Source organism: Lepus europaeus, chromosome 21 (genome assembly GCF_033115175.1).
Source record: "Lepus europaeus isolate LE1 chromosome 21, mLepTim1.pri, whole genome shotgun sequence".
Classification (NCBI taxonomy): domain Eukaryota; kingdom Metazoa; phylum Chordata; class Mammalia; order Lagomorpha; family Leporidae; genus Lepus; species Lepus europaeus.
In genome coordinates this window covers 57,647,357-57,663,613 of record NC_084847.1, presented here as the reverse complement: position 1 = coordinate 57,663,613, position 16,257 = coordinate 57,647,357, and the positions used below count along the sequence as shown (strand labels likewise).

Sequence of the window (16,257 nt, the reverse complement as noted above, 5' to 3'; positions counted from 1 at the left end):
TTTGCATATCCTGGCCCAAGTATTTGGATCTCTGCCATGCCAGCAGAACACCAAGGCAGAGTTCTGGGCTCCTGGCTTCAGTTTGGTCAACTGTTGCAGGCATTTCAGGAGTGAATCAGAGGATGGATCAATCAGTCCATCTCTCTCGCTCGCTCGCTCTCTCTCTCTCTCTCTCTCTCCTCTCCCCCTTTCAAACAAATAAATAAGCTTTACTAAAGACCTCTAATAATCACAGTCTGTGTGAGTTCAAAGCGTGGTTAGCAGTGCCTCCCTGTTGAAGCAGCTGTGTTTGTGTGTAATCTGTTTGATTCCCGTCAGCCCTGTGTGCAGGTCCCTCTCTCACAATGGTTTTCGAGTCAACTGTTTCTTTATCTAAACTCAGTCGCAGTATTATGAGCTGGGATGCTTCTAAGACATCAAATCCTGGGTCTCTTTCTCCAGGCCATTTTGTGCGACTGAATGGTCTCAGGGGAGACCGTGTTCTTCTGGTTAGAGATGCCAGCCAAAGGAGTGATGTTCATATCTTGTTTTTGGTTCAGAGTCTATACCTTAACTTTAATTTGTTAAAAAGAAAAAAAAACACTTCTAAGTCCATGTCCATATTCAAATCATTAAGGTTCCAAAATTTTTGGATTCTCTGTTCCTTTTCAGAGCAGTGTTTTGTCTGTTTTTGGAAGCATGTTTCGTTATCACAGATGTCCTTTGACAGTCAGTGCACACAGGCTGCACCTTGTTTTGAAAACAAGTTTCCTAGGTGCGTTTTCTGCCTTCTAGGTTACCATAGGTGGTGTGTGTCTTGCCAAATGTTTCAGCATTGTATACCTCAGATGCTATTTTTCCAACTTCCTCTGAGACTTTTCTGACTTCCTGCCTCCTAAACCCAAAACCAATGCCCTATATTTCAGGTTTTTAAAGAGCAGCCCCTACTTTCCTGTTCCAGTTTTTGTATCAGTCAGCGTTCGCTGCAGTATCTAACGACTTCCATGTCTTCTGGAAACACGTTTGTTTGTCACGTAAGAACCTGCAAGTCAGCGCAGCTCTGCTGAGCTTGGCTTGAGACCCGTGCATTCTGCCAAGACTAAGGCTGAACGAGCGGCCACCACCTGTGCTTTCCTCTTCTTGTGGAGGGGGACAGGGCCCCAAAGGGCAAAGTAGAAACCAGAAACCTGCTCAGACCTCTGCTGGGAACTGGCCCCGGCACCTCTGCTCCGGTCACGTGGCAAGGGCGAAGTGGAAGGGTGGAGAATGTACCCGTCCTTCACCTCTGGGAAGTCGTGAGGAGGCAGGGAGGAGGCAGGGGTGTGGAATAAGTGATGCCACCTGCCACAGGCACAGGTCCCACAGACACACAGCAGTCAGTCGTTGTGCCCACCTCAGGAACAGCCGTGCTGCGCTGTGCACAGGCAGGAGCACAGCCGCAGACAGGAAGCGGGAGACTGAGGAGCTTGGACCCAGGTGGCACCCAGCTAGGCATCCACTCAGTGTGGCCAAAAGAACCTGTGGGAGCTGAGAAGCTGGGTCCTGGCCTCCGCACTGCCACCACTCCTGCCTGTCCCTTAGGCCACATCTCCTCTCTGCATCTCAGATTCCCCTTCAGCACTAACCAGGAGTTGGATGAACAGATGTCTTGGGTGGCTGCGGTGGCTGCTGACCACTCCACGTAGCAAGGAGCACGCTGCATCCATGGGGGCTGGAATCGGGCAGAACCCTGATCTACGTTTCACCAGCGGTGGAACCCTCCATGGCTGTTCCCTTGTCTGTGAAATGAACATGGGAGTGCCTAATCATGTCGTTAGTGTTGTTAATGCATCCAGTTCTGATGGCCAGGCAGTTCTTTATCTGTCTAACACACTCACCTGTGCGTTTTAATTCTTTATCTAACACACTTCCCTGTGCATTTTGACGCAGGTCTGCCCCTGCCAAAGGGCAACGAATTGAGTGGGTGGGAGCACGAGCGTGAGTGAGAATGTCTGAATCTGCTCTGTGCAGCCCTCACCAGGGTGGCAATGGGAAGTGACTTCACACCTCCGTGTCACAGCGGGCTTCTCTGTAAGGGAGATTCTAAGAACTCACAGGGGCTTCAAATGTCTGTGGAAATGGAATTTTAAAAATAAGCTAACTTTGAGCAAAAAAATTTGAAAATCCTGCATAGTACATTCACAGTACACACTTCCTGTGACCTTTTTGAAGACCTGTGCTGTAGCTCTGCTTTAAGAATGAATGAACTATAGGCCGGCGCCGTGGCTCACTTGGTTCGGCGCCGGCATCCCATATGGGCGCCGGATTCTAGTCCCGGTTGCTCCTCTTCCAGTCCAGCTCTCTGCTGTGGCCCACGTGCTTGGGCCCCTGCACCCACATGGGAGACTAGGAAGAGGCACTTGGCTCCTGGCTTCAGATCGGCGCAGCTCTGGCCATTGCGGCCATTTGGGGAGTGAGCCAACAGAAGGAAGACCTTTCTCTCTGTCTCTCCCTGTCTATAACTCTACCTCTCAAATAAATAAATAAATAAATAAATAAATAAGGGTGAATGAACTACCTCACACAAATGCTAGCAGCTGTTGCTATTTCAGATGACGGCTTTTCAGTACCTGGGCCTACCTTCCGGGCTTCTGCATCCTCCCGTATTTCTCTAGGCTCACCGATCTCCATTCTCTTCAGCATCCTAGAGATGCGAGGTTTTCCACTCTCAGCGCCCACCCAGCTGTCCACTGGTGATGCTGCTTCTGCGGTGGGTGCCTGCACACTGGACTTCAGGGTCACAGGGCCGTTGCCTGCCAGGTGCCTCAGGTACCTGCACAGGTGCCCAGGGTCTCCGCGGCTTTCCTTCCCTGCTTCCTGGCTGCTCTCCGTGCTTGGGCCTTGCCCTCAGTCCAGATGGAGATTTCCTGATCTGAGCACCTGCCTACCCCCACCTTATCTGACCCTGGCTCCCGAGCCACTCGTTTACCACTTGACTTTTTTTTTTTTTTTCAATTTCATTTTTATTGTCCTGGACCAATCTTAAGGATTTTACAGTTTTACCCTCACTTGTAACTTTTTTTTTTTTTTTTTTTTTTTTTTTTTTTTGGACAGGCAGAGTGGACAGTGTGAGAGAGAGAGAGACAGAGAGAAAGGTCTTCCTTTTTGCCGTTGGTTCAACTTTTAATGATAGCATCCTGAAAGAGTTAACTTACTCAACTAGGGAAAGAAAAATTGCAATTCCTTGGCCTTTGGGGCAGAGAATAAGGGGTGAAATGCACACTCTTTCTGGAACCTATGGGTTAGTCACTGATTCCTTCACTTACGTGGGAAGTAGAGGTGGCCCACTCAGCGTTTGATCCTGATGAGTCAAGACAGACTGTTTCTCAAAAATTGTCATTCTTTAGGTATCAAGCAAACCATTTCAGCATAGGGAATGAGTGCTGGTAATGTCTACAGTCGCCTTCAAGGAGGCCTGGCCTACTCTCTGCGCACACAGGCTGGCGTGAGCAGGGCCGTCAGAACCAGCCTTCTGTAAGACCGGTGGTGCCACTTGGCTGAAGAAATGAAATGTTGACGTCGGGCCTGCATTTTCGTCTCTGAGCCTCTCTTGGCTTGACTGCCAGTGATACGCCTGCTGGTTTCACAGTGGGCAGGCACGGCAGCGATGTCCAAGATAGGAGGATACATTCTTTAACAGACGGGCAGTTTTCTTCTCCAGCGTCTCCCGAGGTTTCCTGTTCTCCGATGTTTTGTGCTCAAAGCTTTTCATGCTTTCCACTGCTGCAGTAAGACCAGTTTTTAAAAATATGTTTCGTAAATAACCTCCAGAACGTTTTGATATACTGCCGATAGTATTTAAAGTCTAAGCTTTCATAAAATTTAATTTACTTCGCCCCATGACTTACATCAGGAGAGTTTTAAAATGTGCACGGCTCCTGCTAAGTTTCGCAGCTTCCCCAGCAGCCTTCGTGGCTCGAGGCCGCAGCAGCTGAACCTAGATGCTCGGCGCCTGCAGTGTCTGCGTAAGTGAAGCTGTGGTTCTGTCCTGAGGAGCTTCACGGAGCACGGGGGCCGGGCCACAGGGATGCAGCAGGGAGACTGGGGCGTCCTCCTCACACTGCCTCTCTCTGAGAGATGTCCTGGAAGAAGCTCCCGTCGGGCCTGTGCCCTCCTTTTCCCCCAGTGACGCTCCAGGGTCCCCGTCAGTGTGTCACCCTGCACAGCTGCAATGTGAGGGCATCAAACGACAGGAAGTACAAGTGCCACCGTGCATCAGGTGTGTGCGGGAACCGAAGCAGAGTGGCGTCGTCCCTGCGCCTGGCCCCCAGTCGCTAGCACATCTCTAGTGCTCGTGTTGCTCGTTCTCTCTGCCCTCTAAGCCCTGTGTTGCTTTTGCTCCATGGGGTAAACATCCACATTGTACAGGAAGAGCAGTGCAGAGTGGCCACTGGTAAGGCGGAAGTCACTGAGGCGGAAGGAAGAGATCTCGAAAAACACAAGTGCAGGGACGCGGTACCTGTGGATTTAATTTCTTTCTCCTCGTCCTCCTCCTCCTCTTCTTTCCTCCTCCTCCCCCTCCCCCCCTCCCCCCTCCCCCCTCCTCCTCTTCTTTTTTTGTTTTTTTTTTTTTTTTTTTGACAGGCAGAGTGGACAGTGAGAGAGAGAGAGAGAGAGACAGAGAGAAAGGTCTTCCTTTTTGGTTCACCCTCCAGTGGCCGCTGCGGCCGGCGCACCACGCTGATCCGAAGCCAGGAGCCAGGTGCTTCTCCTGGTCTCCCATGCGGGTGCAGGGCCCAAGCACTTGGGCCATCCTCCACTGCCTTCCCGGGCCATAGCAGAGAGCTGGCCTGGAAGAGGGGCAACCGGGACAGAATCTGGCGCCCCAACCGGGACTAGAACCCAGTGTGCTGGCGCCGCAAGGCGGAGGATTTAATTTCATAATCTCTGTAAGAAGTCATTACGTGTATGTTTGACTCCTGGGACGTGATGATATTGACCCCTCACTTTGCTGTGGCCGTTGCTTTCCCCCAGCTAGCATCAGACCCTGGGTGTGTCCAGCTACACAAGGCATGAGAATTTAGTGGAAATACGCTAAGTTAGTCTCTGGGAGCATTTCCCATCTAGGATAAAAAGGAAAGGACGTGATTGGTGCCACTTTGCCTTTCTCTCTTCTTGTGGAACACAGACGTGAAGCTGGAGATGGTGCAGCCATCTTGCGACTGTGAAACAGGAAGTGTGAGGACCCAGGCGCAGGGATGACCCTGCTTACTCACGCCACTCCTCTCTCCGTAATGTTCTGTTCTTCAGTTGTGTGAAGTAGATGCTTAGATCATTGGTGTCAGACTTTGTTTCTAATGTAAGTATTTGATGCTGAAAATATCCCTACACACTGCCTTAGACATCTCCAGTTTTTTGATATGTTGCGTTTTCATTGATTCATGACAAAATATTTTCTAAGTACCCTTGCAAGCTCTCCTTTGAGCCAAGGGTTATTTATAAATATGTTGTTAAATTCCAACGATTTGGGGGTTTTCCAGATATATTTCTGTTATTGAGTTCTGATTTAATTCTGTTGTGGTCAGAGAACACACTTTGCATGATTTTAATCCTTTTAAGTTTATTGAGACTTGTTTTATGGCCCAGAACATCTTGGCGCATGTTGTACGTGCACTTAAGAGGAATTAGGATTGTCCTGTCACTGGGTGGAGCGTTCTGTAAATATCCGTTAGGTCAAGTTGGATGATGGCACTGCTCAGGCCTTCTCTTTCTTTACCAACTCTCTAACTTCTGTTTTAAAGAGATTTTTGACAATGAAAACTGTAAGCCTTGTGTTTTGTTAACATGCCTGTCATTTCTGGTGCCCTTGGTTCCCTGCACCTCCAGCTTCCTGCCTGGCGTCGCTTTCTTGCTGCCCGACAGCATACCTGTGGCATTGCTTGCAGTGCTGGTCTGCTGGGATAGGTTCTGCCCAGGCCCTGTGCGGGGCTGAGGGGAGCACAACTTCTTCCCAGCCTCGCGTGGGCTCTTGGGAGTGCGCTGCCTGCTCCGACTTTTCCTGCCTCTAGCGCTTCGTCCACGCATAAGCAGATCTGTGCCCAGCAGCACACAAGGGAGGGCCCCAGCAGACTGAAAAAGTTCTGTCTGCTGAGCTGCCTCCTCTCGTGGGTTTGGTCAGTAAGCTTTAGCCTCCCCGAGCCTCCCCAGACTCTGAGCTCTGGCTCGCTATGTCAGGATCCCACCAGGGTCTGTTCGAGTTGCTTCATCCCGAGCTGGGAATTCTTTCAAGGCCATGAGCTGGGCATCCATGTGTTTTGTTTCTCCATGTTCTGCCTATGGTGTTGAATTTGAAGATCATTATTTCTCCAATCCTGTTCGCCTTTCTGGTAGTTTAAGGTGAGAGAATAAATCTTATTCCCCTTACTCTGTCATGGCCAAAAGTCAAAGTCCTGGCCACCTACTTAAATACATTTAATTGTTGTAAATACAACAAAGTGAAATTTACCATCTTAACCACTTTACACGTGCCGGTCCCTAGGGTGAAGAATGTCCACATTAGTGTGCAGCCATCACCGGAGGAAACCCTGTGCCCACTCAGTGACTGCCCACCTCCCCGTCGCCTTTGTGCTTTCTGTGTCCACAGACATCAGCTTATCTCCTGGCAGACAAGGCTCTCCAGGAGTGCCCCCTCCCCTGCACCACTAAGCAGAGCACACAGGACCTCCCTCTCTCCCAGGCCCGTGGGCGCCAAGTGTTGGGTATGCACAGCCCTGTGCCTCTAGTGTGTCTGTGTGTGCTGTTTCTGTCCCCAGAAGGCCCCTAGGGGACGCTGCAGGCACAGAGCTGCTCCCTGGCCCTGTCCCCGGGCCTGGCCCCGGCCGCAGGGACTGCAGAAGTAGCTGTATTCTTCCCCGGGGGATCGGCTCCTTGCCCACATCCTGGCTGACCGTACACATTCCAAAGTGTTCTAATGGAGTCTTTGTGAAAAACCTTAACTGAAATATTTCAGACATGGGGAAAACTCTAATTTGATGCCATTGTATGACACCCACGTTTAATAAATATGACCGCTTCAAAGAAGTGTGATTTTACAGAAAAGTTCCCCCCATCCCATTCCACTCCACTCTCCTCTCTGTTGAGGGAAGCATTAAACTGAAGAGGTTGCTCCCCCTAATCCATGTTTTCAGATTTTATTGCAGATTTTCCCTATGATTCTATTGAATATTACTTTTACATTTTTAAATTCATGCAAGTATTTCCACTTTTAAAGTGGTTACCCTCAAATATTTAACATGTTGAATTCACTCAGGGCCTAAAATTAACAACACATTCTGAACAGAAACAGGCCTTAGACGATAACTCTACCAGTTTCCCTGGCCTTTTTGCTACTTTTGTGATCTGCGAAGTTAACTATAATGCTATGTAGTTATTTCTCAGTCAGGGTAGCTGAGGTTTGCCAAGCTGGTGTTCTCCCCACCCACTCCTCCTGGGCTACTGATTTCCTCAGGGCAGTCCAGGCCTGGGGCCAGGACTCCTTCAAACAGTTTGTGGAGAATGGAATGAAAAGATAAATCCATTTTGTGCAAAAAAATTCCAAAATCCACACAGAAGGGGTATTCAAAAAGCTCATGGAAAATGTGTATTATTTACAAAAAAAACACTTGTATGGATTTCAAATTTTTGCAGAAAACTTTTTAATTTCATTTTTCCATGAACTTTTTGAAATTCCTTTGCACTTCTTCCAAAAGTCATTTCCTATTGTATGTCTGAGAATATCTGAGGATATCCCTCCCTGTGTCCCTGGTTCTCTCTCTCTCTCTCTCTCTCTCACACACACACACACACACACATTCTCTCTCACTCACACACACATGCACACATTCTCTCTCTCTCACACACACACACACACATTCTCTCTCACACACACATTCTCTCTCTGTCTCTCTCTCACACACACATGCACACATTTCTCTCACACACACATTCTCTCTCTCTCACACACTCACACATTCTCTCTCTCTCACACACACGCACACACATTCTCTCTCTCACACACACACACACGCACATTCTCTCCCTCCCTCCCTCTATCTCTCTGTCTCTCTCTCACACACACACACGCACACATTCTCTCTCTCTCTCTCTCTCACACACACACGTGTACATTCTCTCCCTCCCTCTCTCTATCTCTCTGTCTCTCTCTCTCTCTCACACACACACGCACACATTCTCTCTCTCACACACACACACATTCTCTCTCACACACACGCACACATTCTCTCTCACACACACACATTCTCTCTCTCTCACACACACACATGCACACACATTCTCTCCCTCCCTCTCTCTATCTCTCTGCCTCTCTCTCACACACACACACATTCTTTCTCTCTCACACACACATGCACACACATTCTCTCCCTCCCTCTCTCTATCTCTCTGTCTCTCTCTCACACACACGCACACATTCTCTCTCTCTCACACACACACATTCTCTCTCTGTCTCTCACACACACATGCACACATTTCTCTCTCACACACACACATTTCTCTCTCACACACACACATTCTCTCTCTCTCACACACACGCACACATTCTCTCTCTCTCACACACACACACATTCTCGCTCTCTCTCACACACACACGCAATTCTCTCCCTCCCTCTCTCTGTCTCTCTGTCTCTGTCTCTGTCTCTCTCTCTCTCTCCTTAGAATGAAGTGTGTGAGAATTGCTTGCAGACATCGCACCCTGAGAGTCCAGCATCTCTCAGCTGTGAACAAGAGCATTCTTCTCCGTGACCACAATAGAATTATCGCTCTTAAAAATGTAGCGCTGATTTAATACTATTATCTAATATGAAATTCTAATCCAAATGTCCCAAATTGTAGCAAAAGAGACTGTCATGGCTTTTTGTTTAATTCCAGCATCCAATTAAGATTATTCACTGAATCTAGCTCTCATGTCGCCTTCCTCTCCTTACCCTTTAATCTGAGAGTTTTCTGGCCTTTTGTTTTTCTTGACACTGACATTTCTGAAAATTCCAGACCAGTTGTTTGGTAGAGAGCCCTTCAGTCTTGAACTTGGCCGGCCATTTGCTCTGTATCAGATTCAGGGTGGTTTGTACTGTATTAGATTCAGGGCTCGGCTCTACTGCACCCTTCTCAGAGGCCACTCGATGTCATTCTGTCGCATTATCAATGCTTTTAAGTGTAATTGGCCAGCAGATTTGTCTAAATGCAAAGGTGCATTTTTTTCCATTTGTGGTCTGTTAATAACCAGTGTGGTAGCACTTTAAAACTATGTGATTTTTCTATTTCTTTACAGTCTTCACTCATTCGTGATCTTGCGGTGATGGTGTGCCCTAGTGATTTTTTTTTAACTTCTATCCTTCAGTTTATTAAGTTAGCTTTATTCTGTCAAGAAGAACTGCTTCTCCTTTGCACACCTTCATCCCTTTTTCTATTTTTTGGAAGGGATTTGTGTTCTTTTTATTGATTCAGTATTATAATTTACTTTTTCAGTTTCTCATTCGCACGCTCACATTGCTCCATGTTTGGCTGCTTGGGGTAACCTCTGTGTGTCTCCTTCACCTTCAGGACACGTCCTCACCCACTGTCGAGTATTTGTCATCTTCTGGCACAGCCAGGGGCTGCAGACTCCGCTGGGGTGTCCCTGCCCCAACCGTGGACTTGGCCTTTGCTGTTGAAGCCCGGGCCCTTCCGGTGGAGTGTGGTGGTTGGAAACCGAGGTCTGGGAACTGGGTGTCCTCGTGACTCCCCGGGTTTGCTGCTGCTGGGCTCTCTCTGGGCGTGTGTGGTCTGTCCACTGAAGGAACCAAGAAAGTGATAGCCCAGCAGTAAGTGAGCACACCTCAGGCTCCTCTGTGTTAGGTCCGCTCCAATTCCACGCTGTATCGTGTGTCTTTCTGTCCTCCCACGTTCCGTTTTTACACCTCCTTTATCCTGCAGAGAGAACTGTGTTTGCTCGTTTACTCGTTCACTTTCGTAATGCGCACGACTTGTGTCGGGCTCGCCATACCAATATTACTACCACAACATGTGCACTAAGAGAAATCAGGATTTCTTTCTAGTTCTGTGCTTAAAAATGCGCTATTAAGGATTACAGTCAGATACTCCGTTCCAAATTCTCTTGTGTTAGTTTTTCCTCTTCTGCATGTTTTGTTAATATTTGATGTACAGTTAGGTTTGTTTCTGTGTAGAAAATGTTTCCTGCTTCTGTTGATTGAATAATTTATTTTTGTGTATGTGAAGCATTAGTGTAGCTCTAAAATCAAAACTTTGTGAAAAGCTGTCTTCAAAAAAAGTTACCCTAGCTGTGCTCTCTGTCCCCTTCTCAGACGCCCCTTAGCAGCAGCCGTTTCCATACATTTCTGGTATGTGCTTTCCACGGGTTATTTTTTTTTTTCCTAAAATAAACGTACAGCACAGAATGGCAGAAAATATTTGCAAATCCTCTGTCTGGTAAAAAGTCTGTTGTCCAGAATATACAAATAAAATTCTTACAACTCAACGATAAAAAGATAAATAATCTAAGGGGAAAAAATGGACATAAGATTTTAATAGGCAGTCCCCCAAAGAAAATAAACAAATGGCCAGTGGACACATTTTTAAAAGGCTTAGCCTAATTAGTCATTGCATTAGGGAAATGCAAATGAAAACCACAGTGAAATACCTCTTCACACTCGCAAAGATGCTGATAGTAAATTTTTAAAGATTTATTTATTTTTTATTTATTTGAAAGTGTGAGAGAGACAGATAGACAGAGATCTTTTATCTGCTGGTCCACGCCCAAATGACCACAAAGGTCAAGCTGATGCCAGGAGCCTGGAACTCCATCCAGGTCTGCCTCATGGGTGGCAAGTACTCAAGTACTTGGGTCATTTTCAGTTCCTTTCCCAGGTGCATCAGCAAGGAGCTGGGTCAGCAGTGGATCGGCCAAGACTGACATTGGCGTTCTGGTATGAGATGCCAGTGTTGCAGGCAGCAGTACAAGCCACTGCACAACTGCTGGCCCCAGTACTAGCCTTTAACGGAAAATAAGAAACACTGGTGAGAAGTGCAGAAACTGAAGCACCCATATCTCGTTTGTGGGAATGTAAGACGGTGTGGCTGCTGTGGAAAACCAGTTGGCAGTTCCTCGGAAAGTGAGATCTGGAATTACCCTGTGACCCAGCAGCTCTAGTCCTAAATACGTGCTAAGAGAACTGAAAACACCTCCCACAAAAGCTGAGGCACAGGTTCTCCGCAGCGTTGTTCGTAGTAGCCAGCAGGGTGGCGACACCCTCAGTGTCTACCCGCAGGAGAACGGATCAGCAGGCGTGAGAGCGCCATGCAGTGCGGGAATGCTAGCCTTGGGTGGTGGTGCAATGTGAAGGAACCTTGAATCCATCATGCTTAGAGAAGTAAGGAAGAAAGGCGCGCACGTCAGTGATTGCATGAATGGACATACACAACAAGACAGTAAGTCAGTAGTTGCCAGTGGTTCAGTGGGGAGAGCCAATGGCAAATTCCACTAAGGAACACAGATTTATGTTGGGTGGGGGAGGGTGAAAATGTTCTGCAATTACGTAGTAGTGCCCGACCTTGTGGGTATAATTCTTAGTAAAATTCAGCCAGTTGAGTGCTTAAAATGGTGGCTTTAGTGGTATATGGTTGAGTCTCATTGAAAATATGCGCGTATTTTTCTTGTAGACTCATTAGCATCTTGTTTTTCTTGAGTCCTTGTCTTCCCTATCTGTTCATAGAGAGCTGCACCGTTCCTCCCCCGCCCCCCCACAGCTGTTACATATTCATTTTCACTATAGTTTATTCGACCAGTCGTCCTTATATGGGCATTTAAACTATTTTCCATACTTTTCCAGGTAATGCCCAATGAATATTTGTGTGTATGTTTTCATGTCTCTGATTCCCCCTCATTCATGAATCATAGTTTGTGTACAAAATTCTGGGTTGATCATTTACTTTCCTTCTGCCATCTGACACTATTATTCCATTTTCTTCTAGGCTTTTTATTTTCCTGATAAGAAATCTGCTGTCCAATTATTCTTTTGTCAGTAACCCCTCTCTGTTGTTGTTTATACGACCACGTCACCCGCCCCCGCCTTGGCCGTCGTAGTTTCACTGGGTAGTTTATTTTCTTTTGCTTAAGAATCATTGCTTTTGATGTCTGAAGAATCATTTTTTATCAGCTCCTTATTTTTCCTGAATACTGCTTTTCTTTTGCTGTTCCACTCTCTTTCGAGAACTCCTGTTTGAGCATATTTTGGGCCTTCTTGTTTTATCTGATTCTCTCTTAGCCTCACATTCATAGTTTCTGTCTCCTTTTATCTTTTTTCCTACATTCTGGGAAATTGTCTTGATCTGTCTCCATCCAGTTATTTTATGTCTAGCTTTCCTTTATTTAATGTTTATCCTCACTTTTGAGTTTTTAATATTTTTTTTACTTGTAGTTCTATTTGTTTCTTTTTAAACCAACTTTTTACATAATGTCCCATTATTGTGTTAGAATCTTAATTCCTCTTTTTATAGTATTTCAATTTTTATTATTTAGTGTATTTTATAATTATTTATAAATAATTATATTAGTATATAATAAATAAGAATTAATATTATTTTATAGTATTCCAAATTTTCTTATTTAATGTCCCTCCCAAGTTACTCCATTGTCTTAGGTTCAGGAGTGAGAAGTTTGCTCTTAAGTGGAGGGACTCCGCTAGGTGTGGTGATTTGTGTATGGGAGCTCACAGGGGAGTCCTGTGATTGTGTGTGGATGACTGTGGAGTGGTTCTGCGCCTTTTTTGTATCGTTGTCCCACTGGTCTCATTGGTCTACATCTTCTTACATTCATGTCAGGGGCAGGTATTCTATCACAGTGAGTTAACCCACCATTTAGGACACAAACATCCCATCTTGGAGTCCCTGGCTCAAGTCCTAGCTACTCCACTTCTGATCCGGCTTCCTCCTGGGAGGTGGCAGGTAACAGCCCCAGTGCTTGGATCCCTGCACCCCCCGGGGAGACCAGGCTGGCATTCCAGGACCCAGGGTTGCTCTTGCTTTCACTGTGTCTTTCTCAAATAAATAAAAATAAATATTAAAAATTCATTTTCCAGATTTCAGAACACTCAGACAGTATATCTGGTACCAGTAATACTCATGTAGTATTTCTTTGACTTTTCAATCTCTTATTTTCCGACATATTATAGTTATCTTTTTTTCTTTCAAGCTTAGCTCTTTATGTTAAATTTCTTTATTTGATTTCACCTGAAATGGTATGTTCTTAATGCAGGAATGGGGTCTGTGATAGCTCATTCTGCTGCTTAGCCAAAATCGGAAATATGTAAATAAATTCTCTCTCATTTTATTATGGTAAAATATAAATCACATAAACTTTGCCATTTAACCACGCAGTCCAGTGGTGCTCATTGCATCCACGGTGCTGGTCAAACATCACCAGTACCTGTTTCCAAAAGTTTCCAAAGTTTCTAAACATAAGCCTTGTATCCGTTAAGCAATAGCTCCCCATTGTTGTCTCTGTGCTAGCCATCCGTAACCTCTACCTTCTGTCTATATAAATTTGCATATTCTAGGTATTTCATATAAGTAGAATCACACAATATTTTTCCTTTTGCACCTGGCTTGCTTTATTAGCATAATGGTTTCAAGGTTCATCCACATTGTAGGATGGGTCAGAATTTAGTATGTTTTTATGGATGAAAAATGTTTCATGATATGGACATGCCACAGTTGGTTTATCCGTTTACCTGATGGTCTCTGGGGGGTGTTTCCACCCACTGACCATTGTGAATAGTGCCATGGTGAACACTCATGACAAATACTATGGTTCTTCAGAAAGTTCATGGAAAACAGAATTAAAAGACCAGCTTTATTTTGATGCAGAAAATTTTTGAAATCCGTGTTTCTTTTTTAATAATATACATTTCCATGAACTTTTTTAAGATCTCACATGTCTATTTGAGTCCCTCTTTTCAAGCCTTTAGCATATATACCTAGAAGTGCAATTGCTGTATAGTGCGCTGATTGTTTTTAAAAGATTGTTAGCAAGACAAAATGAATCACAGAGGTGTGGCAGTCAAATAGCAGAGGTGGTAGGATCTGACGTTGTCCTACAGCTGTCTTGGTTAACATATATGATATCCAGTGTCATCAGCGAGACTTTTTGATTCTGGGATTTCCCGGTCTTTGTTACTTATACCCCAGCGCATACCCCATTTTTATCCAGTGTGATTTTCAATGGAACTAAAATAATTTGAGCAGGTGCCTATGTGTGGGTTTTTGTATTGTTCTTTCAGGAGGGGTTGTTTGTTTAGGGTTTGGGGTTGATACTGAGTCAATACTGTGCTCATTCCTGTTTCAGTACTTTATTCCCTGGCCTTTCACATCGCCTCTCTGGCTACTGCTTAGCTTCCTTTATTTAACACGTTTACTGAGTGTCCATAGTTGCTAGATTCAGTGGCAGTAGCACAGTGAGACCTGTGCCCTTCAGACAGAAACAGCGAGAGAAGACTCCAGAGCAGGGTGGTAAGTGCTAGGATGGAGCAGCACACAGCCGCTCATGGGGCCCGATTTATAACCCAGGTGATGCCTGCTATGTGCCTCTCACACCGTAGACGTTGGGCTGCAAAAGCAAACCTTCAGGTTCCAACAAGTGATGGGAAATTCACGGAATAAGAACACGTGGAAACCAGGAAGGCAGGATTCGGGAAAGCTGCCAGACCCCAGAGCGGATGTGCTTGGTGTGGTTCCCCACTGGGAGCCTCCTGTTAACACTACACGGGCAGAGTCCTTCTCCCCTGCTGGCCAGACACCCACCTGTGGTACAGGTAACCAGGAGAGCTGTGGCTGGGCCACTGTGAAACAGCACAGCGAGTCATGTGGCAGAGCCCTAACGGGCAGTGTTCACGTGCCTCACCCATCTTGGGCAACTTCCCTAAAGTGTTACTCTCTTCATCTCTCTCTCCTTTAGATATTCCAGCAACTAGCCGTCTCAAGCTCTTACCACACCTAAACTTGTATCAATGATTGTGTTCTTTCCTCTCAGTCACTTTTAGTATATTTAGGGAAAACTGTATTCTTGTATAAGAGAACACACCATAAATGGATTTTTCCTGTGCCTCTCAGATTTCTGGAGCAGAAGTCAGGAAAAGGGAGCATTCTTTGGGGGAATCCAGAGGAAATCACTCATTTTGGGAGCCTTGGAATAAACAGGCAATGAGCCCATTTGAAAGTAGTGGACTAAACTCGCCTACTTTTGTATGTGTGGTCATGTCAGAGTTCCAGAACTGTCCATCAGGAGGCAAAAGCCAAGCCACCCCGATGGTCTTTCTTCTTAGTGGGACAGGGTGAGGAATTGAAGAGGCAGCCTCTGTGGTTGTGCCTTTTCATGGCTATCCTCCTGGTTGCATGAAAGGTTATATATTCCGGGCCAGCGCTGTGGTGCAGCGGGTTAATGCCCTGGCCTAAAGCGCCGCCAATCCCATATGGGTGCCAGTTCGAGACCTGGCTGCTGTCTTCCAATCCAGCTCTCTGCTATGGCCTGGGAAAGCAGTGGAAAATGGCCCAAGTAGTTGGGCCCCTGCACCCAGTGGGAGACCCAGAAGAAGCTCCTGGCTCCTGGCTCCTGGCTTTGGATCGGCGCAGCTCTGGCCATTGCAGCCAATTCAGGAGAGAACCAGTAGATGGAAGACCTCTCTCTCTCGGCCTCCCCTTCTCTCTCTGTAGCTCAGACTTTCAAATAAATAAATCAGTCTCTAAAAATAAAAAAAGAGGGGCCAGCACTGTGGCGCAGTGGGTTAACGCCCTGGCCTAAAGCACCGGCATCCCATATAGGCGCTGGTCCGAGACCCTGCTGCTCCACTTCCAATCCAGCTGTCTGCTGTGGCCTGGGAAAGCAGTAGAAAATGGCCCAGGACTTGGGCCCCTGCACCCACGTGGGAGACCTGGAGGAAGCTCCTGGCTCCTGGCTTTGGATCGGCATAGCTCTGGTCCTTGCAGCCAATTGGGGAGTGAGCCATCGGATGGAAGACCTCTCTCTCTGTCTCTCAATTTCTCTCTCTCTCTCTCTCTCAATCTTTCTCTCTCTCTCTTCCTGCCTCTCCTTTCTCTGTGTAACTGTGACTTTCAAATAAATAAATAAATCTTTAAATAAGCAAAGAAAGGTTATATGTTCCTGGAATTGCGCAAGCTTCTAGGCACCAGTATGTAAGGGCCGCAGGGCAGCTGTCTTCGGACGGCCAGACCGCAGGGCCGTCCTCGGCAGAC

At 46.5% G+C, this 16,257-nt stretch overlaps 1 protein-coding gene across 1 annotated transcript in view; it reads left to right on the top strand.

Moving 5' to 3' along the window:
• The window catches only part of SDK1 (sidekick cell adhesion molecule 1), a 983,380-nt gene that overhangs the window by 673,332 nt on the left and 293,791 nt on the right, over window positions 1–16,257 (top strand). The gene's annotated exons all lie outside the window — the stretch shown is intronic.